Source organism: Uranotaenia lowii, chromosome 3, assembly GCF_029784155.1.
Source record: "Uranotaenia lowii strain MFRU-FL chromosome 3, ASM2978415v1, whole genome shotgun sequence".
Classification (NCBI taxonomy): Eukaryota; Metazoa; Arthropoda; class Insecta; order Diptera; family Culicidae; genus Uranotaenia; species Uranotaenia lowii.
Window position 1 is genome coordinate 138,902,739 of NC_073693.1, and position 13,945 is coordinate 138,916,683.

Genomic DNA, 13,945 nt, shown 5'->3' on the forward strand with positions numbered 1-13,945 from the left:
CGGTACACTTAACCATTCTATGTTTTTTGCTATATGTGTGGCACATAATCTTTATATGGGGAACAAATTGCAAAAATCTATATAGGCTCACACATAGCCACAATGTGTCGATTTCGTTGAGTGTAGTTGTTCAATGAGCCAATTGGCATTAATGTTTTGGTCTAAACTAGTCAGGTCGTTGTCAATGAAGTAAGTTGAAACTAGTGAAAATGGTCAATACCGATCCAGCTTAACAGGAGTTTTCGTTACGGACTAGAAGAAATCGGTCGAAGTCAATTGGAAAAAGAATGGTATTCAATCGTCAATCCATTTCTACTTGTTTCGAACAAACTTCATTAAAAAAACTTTAAATTGATGAAATCCTGGTAGAATAATGACGGTGTAAAACTCAAAACTTTGCAATTTTTCTATTAAAATGAGTTTTTTCTTCTCAATTATGGAGTGTCTGCAATACAAGGGTACTCGTTTTAAATTTGTAAGTAAGTGGGGACCAAAACAAACTGTTTTGGCACTTCGCGGGTGCTGCAAATTTCCTGCTGTAGGATCAGACCGATTTTAAACGTTCTTGCTCCGGAGGATCCGAAACGAAATCGTAAGTTCAACACTTTTTGTAGCCAATTGGGATTAGGCCTGCTAAAAAGAATAAAGCCTGCTCTTTACTCTTACACACATTTCCATAAGAATGGCAGCTAATCGGAGTGAAATTGGAGTGAAGGCTATTTCTCTCTCTGTTTAACACACGAGAAATCGTATACCGGGACTGCGAGCGCGCCCATCGCCCATGATCCGTTGTTGCGTTGCTCTAGTCTGGGAAGAACTACAATTGTTATTCCTACACTTTTGCAAATTCTTATTATAATTTTCATAAGATACATCTTATGAACCACTTTTTAGGGTTCAAAATTGCTTTTCATAAGAGTCTTATGAAATTCTTTCAATTTTCAGAGGAACATCTTATGAAAAATAAAATAAACGACATTGTGAAAAAAAAAAATGAACACAAAAAAATTCATGTTTTAAGTATTTTTTTTCCATTGTCAACCGAATAAATCATCATTAAGTTACGTTTTTTCCTTAATACATAGTTAAATGCGATCGAAATTTCTTAAATGGTAAGTTTTTGTTGAAGTTTCTATTTTTGCTAACATTGAATATGTTTGCAAACTTAAAATACATTGTTTGGTTTACTTTTCAGCATACTGACCGGCAAAAAAACGCAACGCCAAAGAACCGAATGCTGCAAATGACTTCATTAGACCTGGTGTTGATTTGCTGCTGATGGTGACTATAGTGCATGCAAGATGTTATTTCAAACGAATTTGGCGAAAAATAAAAAGAAAACTTCAAATATCTTGAGTTTGTTTTACTATACGTGACATTTCCTATTTCTATAAGATCCTCTTATAAAAAGCAATAGACGCTCATTGAAACTGGTGTTAATCTCAGAATTCATCCGCGTCATAAGACAATCTTGTGAATTTCAATGATTTTTGTTATGGCGCCAGTTCATAAGAAAATCTTATTGAATACGTAAGAGTATTTTTCTGAGTGTAGAAAAAACACTCGGCTTCATTCTGCTTTCCGATATCAATTTTATTCTTAGCTACATAAGTGGATAAGAAAGATAGTATCATGCCAGGCGTAAACATTACAGCCGCCGTTTATTCTAAACTTAGTATAACTCAAGGCGCCATGAAAAGCAGCATAGATCGGATTTAGAAATCATCATTCTTCTTTTTGACTTTGTAACAGTTGACATATAGAAAAAAGTGGTAGTATCATTGATAACCAACGTGTAAGTAATTTAAAATTATTTATTACATGACTGAATTACCAATCGGAAATTTTCTAAAGCATGGATCACTACAAATCTGGACGCATTAAAACGGGTCTATCTCGGAGCTATATAAACGAAATAAAAATGTTTTGTACTTGAAATGTAGGGTTTTTATTGCACTTTAAAGGAAAAATAATAATAAAATTATTCCGATGTTGTTTTGATGAATTTTCGAACTTTTGGTTGAGTATCACTCATTATAGTTTGAACACCCTATTTGCTGACCTCAGCGGCCATTTTGTTCCACAATCTCTTCATCTCTGTTGCTTCCCGAGTCGTCCTACCATTCTTCTTCATCTTCTGCTTGACAATTGCCCAAAATTTTTCGATAGGGCGGAATTGAGAGCAGTTGGGTGGGTTGATGTCCTTTTCGACAAAATCCACCCGTTGGCCCAATACCACTGTAGAACCTCCTACCTGTAGTGGCAGCTTGCCAAATCTGGCGAAAACTTAACTAGTCCTTTGTGAAAAAAAAGTTTTTCAGGCATTCCTCCTTGTAAATTTCGGAGTCCATGGTGTTATTTTTCACAAAAACCGGAATTTTTCGTCCGCAGCTGCAAATACCTTGCCGGATCAAACACTTTCTTGCACACTTATCAGCAAAAACGAATTTGAAGTTGCCGGGGACATCACCACGACCAGTGCAGTGCACCACTGCAGTGGCTTTACATAATTTTTGGCCAGAAAGCTGCCCAAAATCCATCTTCACGTACGTTTCGTCATCCATGAGGATGCATCCGTCGAACTTCGTTGGAATCTTCTTGTATAACTAGCGGGCACGTCCTTTGGCTACTAAATTCTGCTTTAATGTCCGGTTTGGTTGCTTACTGGTCCGATAGGATCGTATTCCTTCGCGTAGACAAATTCTGCTGACGGTGCACCGGTCGGCGTTGAATTTCTTGGCAATGTCATAGTCCGACTACCCTGTGTTTTCCTTGATCGTTCTCAACACCTTCAAATGCAGTTTCCGATCCTTAATTCCACCATGACGCTTGGTATGAACCTGCCGATCTATAGTACGCATCTCACGGAAACGTTTGAGAACGCTACACACGGTTGATTTGACAATTTTTAACGATTTCGCAATTTTTGAACCCGACCACGTCGGGTTTTTGACGTGGGTGTTCAAAATTTATTTTCATCTCGCGGCTTCCATCACGTGTAACTTTTTTGAAACAAAACGAACCGTAATGAAATTTTCAGCACTGGTAGAAGAAACATTCCTCTACAAAGTGCTGCCAAAACATTCCAGATCCGACAACTAGGAGCACTATGGTAAAATAAATAGTGCGTCCAGATTTGTAGTGATCCATGCTTTAGTTCCATGTAGAACTTAAACTTAAGATTCTAATTGTTGTATTTTCAAGTGTTTCAAAAAAGGTAAATTCGTGGTTTCAAATCTACCTTACCTAGCTTATAGCTTTTTTTTTTAAATATAATATATTTCATACTTCGTAAAATAATTTTTGATTTGGGACTTTTGTAAACATTTTTCAAAACCAGAAGCGGACAGTTGACGAAATTGAAAAAAAAAAAAAAATATACAAATATGTGGATCTTTAACCGTCAGGGTAATAGAAGAAAGCTTTTCATGTATATTTATAATTTTTTTATATTATATCACGTTACAATAGATTAATCTCAGAGTTCAGCCGCCTAAAAGTTACGGCACAGTGTTTTCTTGATATTTGTGAAACTACTCTAGTGATGGTATCTAAAACAGTACGCTTTTTCAAAAGCAAGACAGAACGACTATTTAATCCCTGAAGATGGTGTCATACGACACCGAAACGTCGAGAATGTAATAAAATTCGTGTCATAAAAAGCTTGGACTGATTTGCAGTAAAAAAAATTTAACATCAATAGAAATACAGTCGATCCCTTGAGTAGCACATTATATTGTTATATAGTTTACACGAAATTGCAAAAATTATACTGTTTGGTTAAAATCCTTTAGCTTTCTTCCAATATTCATCACTTTCCGTTATCAAATGTGGCCCTTGGAGCCAAAGGAGTATAAGTCCATGGAAGCTTATTTCGAGAAAACAGGCTTTTAAGTTGTTGTGTTTGGCAATTTTCCATATATTTTTCGAAAATTTTGCTTTAGAACGTAAAGAGCTGTGAATGGTGATCGTCAGACTGATATTTAACGAAAATGCCAGCTAGACCATGATCATTATCTTTTTGTTGGAAAAAAGTAAGCCATCGCGACCTGAAGACAAGGTTGCGAAATATCATGAGATTGAGATTTTATCGAGTTAGATTTTTCCTTTTTGAATCTCAGTGTAATGTTCATTATTCTCATGGTAAAACATCACAAAAAAAACTGCCTTGAATGTTGATGTTTTCCAAAGATCTCCAAGTAGAATTGATGAATGTATCTACTCGTTGGATGGTTAATACAAAACCTAAGTTAGGGACAGGTAAAATGTACATGAATCACTTGTAAGGAATAAAAAAACATTCGATACTCACTTAAAACAAACAAGATCTTCGCGAATGATGAAATTTTGTGTTTACAGAAAATTGATTCGAAAAATTTTCGGAATTTTCTTTCGTTTTAAGCGGGAAATGTTTATTTGTATTGTAGTTTTTTCAACAATTTCATAAATTTTGCGTCTTCAAGAATAGAATTATTTTTTTCCAGAGGCGATTCCGGCATGTAGTCTTTTTAAAGCATAAACGATTTATGTTTTTATTGATCCAACGTTGCTATCCGTTTTAGATCTTCTCGAGGGATTAAAAAGTTTAATTGAATTACTGAAGAAAAGTAACATTTTTTATTCAGTGGATGTTCCTGTTTCGTCCAATCTAATTCTATCATCTTTTTCAACATCTTTACACATATGATTAAGATTGAAATTTCTCATCATTCTCGTTTTAATTCAAAATAGGATTTGGATACACTACAAAAAGGTTCTGGATCTGTCAACGGAATAGAAGACGTTTATCTAGCCAAATTATAGGCCTTTTTTTTGCCTACTGTTTTATAATGCCCAGGATAAAAGAAGTAAGGATTACCTGTATTTTTTTAAGAAAGTTTCTTGATTTTTTTCATTTATTTTGAAGAGTATATGTAGGCAAACAATGATTTAAGAGGGGCTTGACTATCAGAAAAATGCATATATTTGCATTTCTATATATTCTTCCAAACAAATGTTTACACGTTTTAAAATCTCAAAGATTTCGGCTTGGAAAATAATCACCCACTCATCCTATTAAATTAAAATATAAACAACCGCCACTGCACCATTTCTATTTTTTTTTAGAAAAAAAATCCCAGAGCCCAGCATAGGACGTCGTAGTTTTTCCCTGAAAGTGCACTTTGTTGGAAGGTTTTTTTTTTTTTCTTTAAAATTTCATTTTATTTATTTCCAAATACAATCATACATTAAAATTTAAAAAAATAACACTTCAAATCACAAATCACTTTTCAATGGAATATTCAATCAAAAAATATTGTTCTATGTCTTATTTATTGCTCTAGAATCCGATTTTGCACGGCCTCTAACCGTTTTTGTCATCGTTTCCAGTGCCGTCTTCTTTGGACGACGACTTCTACTTCTTCCTGAAGTGAAAGTGTGCCCTTCCTCATCGGTACCGTTTGTCGAATCTCCATGAGATCCCTTTGAGAGCTGCCTTTTTAAATTTGTTTTAGGACTTTCGACCTCCACCATCTCCGTTTCAACTTGCGATTCACTAGATGTCTGTTGGACCATGTTGAGCGTCAGCTGTGTTGGTTCCTTTTGTACTGTAGATTTGAGTACTTCTGAGTAACTGCACTCAGTTGCAGCTCGTTCTACATTTTTAACCGCCGCAAATTTTTCCTCGGTTTCTTTATCCGACCGTTTCTTTGGTATGATGTTTTGCGTACACTTTTTCTTGTTTTGAGGGCACTCAACTTTTAGATGACCCTCGGATTTGCAGAGGAAGCACTTTTGCTTTATGCCGTCATAATATAGCCGTCCTTTTCGATTGAGGAAGAGGAGAGATGCTGGGATTTCTTTTCTCACGTCGATGTAAACGCCTCGAACACCGGTGAAAAGATCAAGTTCAAGATCGGCTGGGAACTTCTCCTTCACAAGTCTTTTAACATTACCGTACCTTGACAAAACTGAAATAATTTCCGTATCGGAGACCTCTGGAGGTACATCGAAGACCCTCACATATTTTGTGATGCCTCCAGCAATACCCATCTTCAGCTGCACTGTTTCTCCCGTAGAATACACGAAACTATGTTCCTCTGGATTCTGCGCCAGCGCGTCTTTAAAAGCTTCCTCCGATTTAAACTTAATAAAAACAGAGCGTTCATCTGCTATTTTATACGATGACTCCATAGAAGATCTATCGGCTGCAAAAGCTTTAACAAAACGAGCCACTTCATATAAACTTGGTCCTGCTGCTCCATCAGGGAAAAGAAACGACAATGTGTTTTTCACTAGTTCATCGGCCATTGCAAAGCACGTGGTCGATCAAATTCAAGGTAAGTGTACTGGTACTCAAAAACTCGAAGCAAATTGCTGAAGAGCTCACTAGAGATAGGTGTTATCTCCACAAAGTCTGATCATCAACTAAGGTTCAAAGTGGTTAAATAGCAATTTCTCCGAACCCTAATTATTATAATGCTTAAAATGAATCATTTTCGGAGAGCCAGATTCCAAAATTCTGTAGAATCTCAAAGGGAAGTCAAGTTTATATTTTCATCAATTAAGAGGTAATAGGTAATTAAAAGAAATGATGTTGAACACCATATGAGCTACATTTGCTTTCCGTTCGTCGAAAGCAGTAAACACTAGCCATCTATTAACTGGAAGATATTATATTCTTCTCGAATATTAGTGGTTTATCAAAACTGCCCAGCTTCATATGATCTTATAAATTGGAAAAAAAATCCCAACTACCGAACCAAGACAGTAGTGGTCCCCAAAAATTCAACAGATAGATGTCGTAATTAGCACTCCTGTCGGTTCTGCTCCCTTTCCTCGAAAAACTTCGTTGTACCCACATCTTTTTTCCTGGCGTGTTACTGGAAAGGTATTCCGCGCTGTTAAACAAGCCAGAAAGTGACTGATAGTTTGCTGGAAGTTAATTTTTCCACCACATTTGCTCCGTAAATTTCAATGATGCTCCCGGTCTGATGCTCTTTTGGCCCCCTTGTCTATTCTTGTTACTTTTTTTCTCGGCTCTTCCAACAAACATCGACTGTACCATGATGAGTTAAGTATGGTGGTCCCATATTCCAAATGGCACGTTTGAAAAATAGTTTTGACAGCTGGCTTGTAGTGTTTAGAAGGTCCAGGGATGCCGAGTGTTTGAGATAAAAAAAATCATCTGAGATGATTGAGAAAAAATCTGTGTATACCTGTGCACAAGATTAAAATATTGGTATCGAAAGAAGGTTAAGCAATGAGTGTGAGCGATTCACATCTTGATCAATATGCCAAAGAATGGTTTAGTAAAAGAAGCAATTTAAAAAAAATCTTTTTTTTTTGCAAAACCTTGTTAAATGTTTTTTCGCCGTTTGCCAATCATGAAGAGAACTAAATATCAAATATCAATGCGAACGATCAAGATTTCTATTACAATCTAGCTTTAAGGGAATGTATTTGAAACATTTATATTGATTTCTTAATTCAATATTACAAAGTCTGAATATGAGTCTGCATATGAATACTATGAGCAAAAATCCGGACAAAATATCTTGGAAAATATCTTGACGATTGGTCAGACATCCATACTGTACAAACAAATCAGTGCGCCTGGCATCCCAGCCAACCAGCCAACTGTCGGCTTCGTCTCGCCCCCTTCACTGCATTAAACCCTTGTGTATTGTTTGCCAAAGTGAGACCACCTTCTATTTAATTCCGCCTTGGACTGAACGTTGCCATTTTTTTCTGACTCGTCTCATCCAACCACAATGCTATGTCGATGGGGCGGCACGGAGTGCTGCTAATGAAAATTGGCGCTCCCAGGCGGGAAATTTATGAAACCATCTACCCGCCAGCTCTCTTGATGTAATGATATTGACTGTGTGCACACTATTTAGTGGAATTTATGATGGTGGATTCGTTTGTTCTTTTTTTTTTGAATTTATGACTAAATGGAGAGATGCCAGGCGCGCGCGGTATCGATTTTAATTAAAAGTGGAACCAATCGCGACACTAATAGGTTTTATTGATTCCACATTTATTCAATTGGCATTCGACACGAATAAATCAAGGGTTCATTTGGTGCAATCGAGCGTGTCACTTGACTCCGGGAATCGATGAATAAGCGCTTTCGAATGGCGGCATTTGAAAAACACTTTTGAAGCGGTGAATTGGTCAAACTGCAGGTTGAAAAAGCAATTGTAACAAATCCTATCAAATTATAAATTGAATGAATTTTTTTATGCATATTTTGACAATCAAGAATTGATGAAAAGTTTTTATAAACATTATAATTCCCGTTAACAGTAATTTGCGAAATCAACTTGCATCATTATCTTAATTCACTTCCAAAAATGAGTGAAAAGGTACACCCAATTTTTACCTATACGGTATGGTGGCGATTTGTAGTGGATATTGCAAATAAGGATTTCGACTTTTTGCAACTGAGAATTTCAAGAGAGATTGCTCTCTGTGAAGGGGACTCTCAGCAACTTGCTTTACAGCTGATTTAGTTTACAGTTGAATTTTGCTTTGGTTTACTTTAAATTAGGTAGTTCAGTAGTCGGTTTAGGTCAGGAACGTCACTCCGGATTAGCTTTGTGAGTTCTCACTCTATTATCTTAGTCACCGTGGGTGAGAATCGTCGCATTCGGGTGACGATTTTAGGTGACTCAGTCGGTATTGTTGAAATTTGCACCGGGGCACCTTAATTGGACACTTTTTCAAAAATAACATTTAAAATTCCGAAGTGCAACCAAAAACAAAACAACACGGAACAAATTTGCTAAAATTGACAGATGTGCTCATTCGGTCACTCACCAAGAATGAACCTCACTTGCATCGACTACCAGAATAAGGTGACGAGAACTCCGGGACGGTGAAGTGACTCGACTATCATCACGTCACGCGCGGCGTAGGATAAGCAGATCCCGGCAAAGTTACACGTTTTTTTTCTGTATCGTGTGACCAACATCTTTTAAATAAATCATGTTTTTAAGCTTTTTTTTCCTCAGATTTAAGCTTTTTTTGCCTTGAGAGCATAGGAGATGAAAGTTCAAATCTGTGAAAAAAGCTTAAATCTGTCAAAAAAGCTTAAATCTGAGAGATATGCTCCACACGGTTTGTATAACAATGCCGGGATCTGAGAATAAGTTGTTGTTGATAGGCTTTTATTTAGAGTTTGAAGCTTAGTTCGTTTTTTTACGAGCTACAAAAATCCTTAAAGGTAATTGTGTTTCAATTTGCTTAAATATTCGGGTGATCTCTCCATCTTCTCCATATTGGCTCTTCTTCGTGAAAGCACTTAAAAGGTTCTCCCTTGATCTTGTGGAAAAAATGTGCCCCATGTGCTGAATTGATTGTTCAAGGTAAAAAAGCGAATAATTTAGCTTGTTATGGATTGGAATGATGTTTTAGAGTTCATTTAATGCGGCTATCGGTTGTATCGATTGCGAGGCTTCTTGGAATAGGTTGTGGATGGAATACAGTCTGGGTCGTTTGACACAGCTTTCAGGCAACGGTTCTGCATAGCTTGGAGTGGTTTAAAACGACCACAAACACATACAGAATCTTAATGAAACTTGATGTTTCCTCGAAGAGATTTCTTAACTCTAAGCGTACATCTTTCGAAGATATGATGGCTAGCATCTTACAAATGCTAAAGCCATCAATCCACAGAAAGTGTACTATATGTGCCGTGATCGGGATTCGATCGCCCGCCTAATCCACGGGCTGCAGCTATTTCCAGGTTTGATGTAATTTTTCTTCGCTGCTCCCCAAAGCCGGATTAAAGGGGGAGCAATAAGGGCAATTTCCCCGGGCCTCCGGCTTAGAGGGGCCCCCGAGGTAAAAAAAAAAGTTTTAACATTACTATAATCATACTACTTCGATTTCTACGAATCTATGAAAAGAAATCAAAACTTGAAATATAACTACTAAAAGAGCCCCCGTGAAATAATATCTAGAATAGTTTTTAACGAACTGAGAAAATCACGAAAGCTCACGAGGCATCCTGACGGACGATCGTGAGGTGATCAAATCGTGGAAGCAGCACTTCGATGAACATGCGCTTGTGTAGGAGACCAAGACGATGTAGTCAATGAACGCACAGTGGGGCAGACCTGACCAATCGATGGTCAAAACCTCATAACTTTTTCAAATCGAATCCTACTGGTTTGAAGACTTCTGAAAAGTTGTTCATCTGATCAAAATCTTCAATTTGATGTTACTTTTTTTCATCTAGTTGATGTGAAATTTGATCTAGATAACTTTGTTTAGCTCTTTATCAACTATGAAGCTACTCAAGCAATCGGTTTGAAAATGTTCATGTAAGGGTTTTTTGGACCGTTGAAATGTTAAATGATATTTTGAGATCCCTCCCCTCACAAGAATGGAGGGCTCCCATACACATGTTGCCTAAATATGTGCACAACTCTTGAATTAATAATGCAAATGGATCCAAATTTGTCAGGAGAGAAATGCGTGTTATTTTAACGCTAGGTTGAGACCCATCTATTTTCTGGAAGAAGGAGATTTCATGGAAATGGTACAAAATTTTCACATTTCTAAAAACTAACCAAGCAACCACATAAGATCTAACAACTGGTAGGACTTTGACAAGGAACAAATCAAGCAAATTGAACGGAATTTGACCTCTGAGGATTTCGAGGTGCGACAAATCGTTGATTATAATGGCTATAAACTCATTCCATCTATGAGCATTCGTTCCAAACAAATTAAATATAACATTTATGTATAATTCGTGAATTCAGCAATCAAACCGAACTAATGTTGGGCATTAAGTCTCGTTTCCGGAACATTTTCAACCAAACCTCGGGAAAAAAAACTCCACAAAAAATCAACCAAACTTTCTTTAAACCAATAAAAAAACACGTGCACTAGGCCAGAACTCAGTAACAGAACAAATATACTAAGATTAAAAAGCCATAAACTCACATTGGTACCTTTTGTTAGTAGATGATGGATCAAGTAGGCTGTTGATTAATATGGCAGCAATAAAATTTGGTTGCATTGTTTTTTAACCCTCATCCGCATTAGATTTCGTTACCCTAATCAGCACTAGGAGTGTCAATTTGACACTACAAGTTCAATTCGTTATAACTTTTGGCGTGTTCAACCGATCTTAACAAAAATTATATCAATAGAAACCTTGTAATGTCAGTAAAATATGTTTAGAATATCATATATAGTTTAAGCTACTAGTTTTCTCGTTATTCAGCATGAAAGAAAAAAAAAATCCGAAAAAACATGCCTCAGGAAAACTGCTGTAGTTCATATATTGCACGTCCAAAAAAATATTTGCCTTATGCATATGAAAGCTGAAATTAATGTCTACATCATGAAGCCAAGAAATATTTTTTTTAATTTTTTTTTAATGAACGGATCACAAAAAGTTCAAAAAAGAGGACTGAAAAACCTACTTTTCATTCGATTGCTAGTAAAAACTGATTGAGCGATGAGTTTTAAAAAAAATATGACTACAAAATTTATTCTAATTCTAACATTTTGTTGTCTTTAGATTTTTGATGCAACAAGAATTGAATTTACTGGAATTTTTGGAAGTTGAATATTTTGCGCGATTTTTTTACTAATTGAAATTTCATCTATTTTTGTGATCCACCGTCAGGTTTTACCCGGATTTTCAGTGCTTTTACTTTGTTTGGACCAATCAAAAGAATATTTATTGGAAAGCAAATTTAATTTAAATTCCAGTGAGGTGCAACAATTCACGCTGTGAGATTTAACAAAAATATGAAAGTTATAAACGTAAAATCGTTTTGAATTTCTAGAACCACAAGCAGCGCGTCCAGCAGTGGTGATTTGAGCAGAGAGCCAAGCCGAGAGAAGAAATAATGAGGCATGATTTTCGGATTTTTTTCTTTCTTTCATGCTGAATAACGAGAAAACTAGTAGCTTAAACTATATATTGTTCTAAACATATTTTTCTGACATTACAAGGTTTCTATTGATATGAGTTTTATATGAAATTAATAATAATTCAAACGACTTAGATTGATTTTACTTTTGGAGTGTCAAATTGACACTCTAAGTCGGAAAAGGGAGTTTTTTTGTACAGGCTTCAAGGGTTCCATAAAAAAGTAAAAATACAATATTCAAGAACTTTTGATATCATTTGGGGTCCCCGAAGAAAGTTTTGTTTTTTGAAGCTTCTGAAAAACGTTACAAGCCTTCAAACTTGCAATAGTGTCGAAATGACACTCTAATGCGGATGAGGGTTAAATAACCATTCAGTGTGGAAATAATTTCTATTTTATTTTATTGAGTAAAACTGAAAGATCTGGTATTTTTTCTTTTGAACAATGGTGTTGTAGAGACATTATATAGAAAAAAAAACAGAATAAAAAAATAAGTAAGTTAAAAGATACTAAGCAGCTTTTATTTTTAATTTCTTTAAGAAATTAAATTTTAGTAGAGCATTGAAAATATTTTTTTTTGTTTTTGCGATAAAATGCAACAGTCATTTTTTAGCACATTTGTGCCAACGTAAGAACTTAACTACACATGCAACGTGAAAATGCAACAGCATCAAACCCCAACTTCATCTACGTAGAAACATATGAAACAACGAATTTTATGATTTGTTTGACAGATTTGTGATCGGTGTATTGTCCAGCTTCTGAAAAGCATAAATTTATGGTGAATTTTCAAAATTTACAAAAAAGAGTTTTGGCCAAGCTTTTAAAGGTCCTGCCCCCCTGTGCGACGAATAGGAGCCACTCCTTACGATGACTTTACTTATCGGAAGCCATTCGTCAGCTGAATAGCAACAAGTCGACTGCACAATCTACAAGAAAGGCGGTAAATTGAACTGTAAGAACTACCGAGCAATCAGTGTCCTCAACGCCGCCTACGAAGTGCTATGCCGAATCCTACTCCGCCGCCTAACGCCACAAGCAAACAGATTCGTGGAAGTCGTCTTGAAATTGCGGCAAATCCTCCAAAAATTCTGTAAACACCAAGTTCCTATGCACCAACTGTTCATCGACTTCAAAGCCGCATGCAACACGATCGACCGTGGGATATGGAAAATCATGGACGAGAACGACTTTTCTGGGAAGCTGACCAGACTGATCAAGGCGAACGGTGGATGGAACGTAGTGCTGTGTGCGAACTTCAGGTGAATTTTCGAGTTCATTCGAATCCCGCAGGGGGCTTCGACAAGGTGATGGTCTATCCTGCATGAAGGTGTTATTCGACGAGCGGTGGGCGAAATGCGGGGCACGATTTTCAACAGATCCAGTCAACTTATCTGCTTTGCCGATGACATTGATATAGTCGGCAGATCATCTGCGGCGGTGCAGGAGATCTACCGCAAACTGAAACGCGAAGCAGGAAGGATTGGGTTGATGATTAATACGTCATATACTGCGTATATGACGCTCATTAGACCGGTTGTCTTCTACGGGCTCGAGACGTGGATATCGCTCGAGGAGGACCTGCGCACATTCGGAGTATTCGAGCGACGAATGTTGTTAAGAGTCATCTTTGGCGGCGTATATGAGAACGGAGTGTGGAGGCGAAGGATGAACAAAGGCCTCGCGTGGCTCTACGGAGAACCCAGTGTCCAGAGAAGACAAAGGCTGGACGGATACGCTGGGTAGGACAGGACATGTTGCAAGAATGCCGGACCACGGTCCTGCAAAAATGATGTTCGCTGCGTACCTGGTAGTAACGAGAGGAGTAGAGGTGTAACGAGCATGGTGGTTAGACCAAGTAAAGCGTAATCTGGCGAATGTGGGATGCCTGAGAAATTGGAGAACGGTTTCTATGGACCGATTGAATTGGAGGAATATTGTTGTTTTTTTTCCTATTCCTTTTTTTTATTCAGGTCATTCTTCATCGATAATATTGTTCACAAAGTGATGTCGTGAGACGGAGTTCTTCACGGTCGTCAGTTTGTTAAGCAACGGTTTTGACT

The 13,945-nt window shown here is 37.0% G+C and overlaps 1 protein-coding gene across 2 annotated transcripts in view; it reads left to right on the forward strand.

Annotated features, from left to right (window-relative positions):
• Positions 1–13,945, forward strand: part of LOC129750854 (peroxidasin) — a 596,804-nt gene that overhangs the window by 280,356 nt on the left and 302,503 nt on the right. The gene's annotated exons all lie outside the window — the stretch shown is intronic.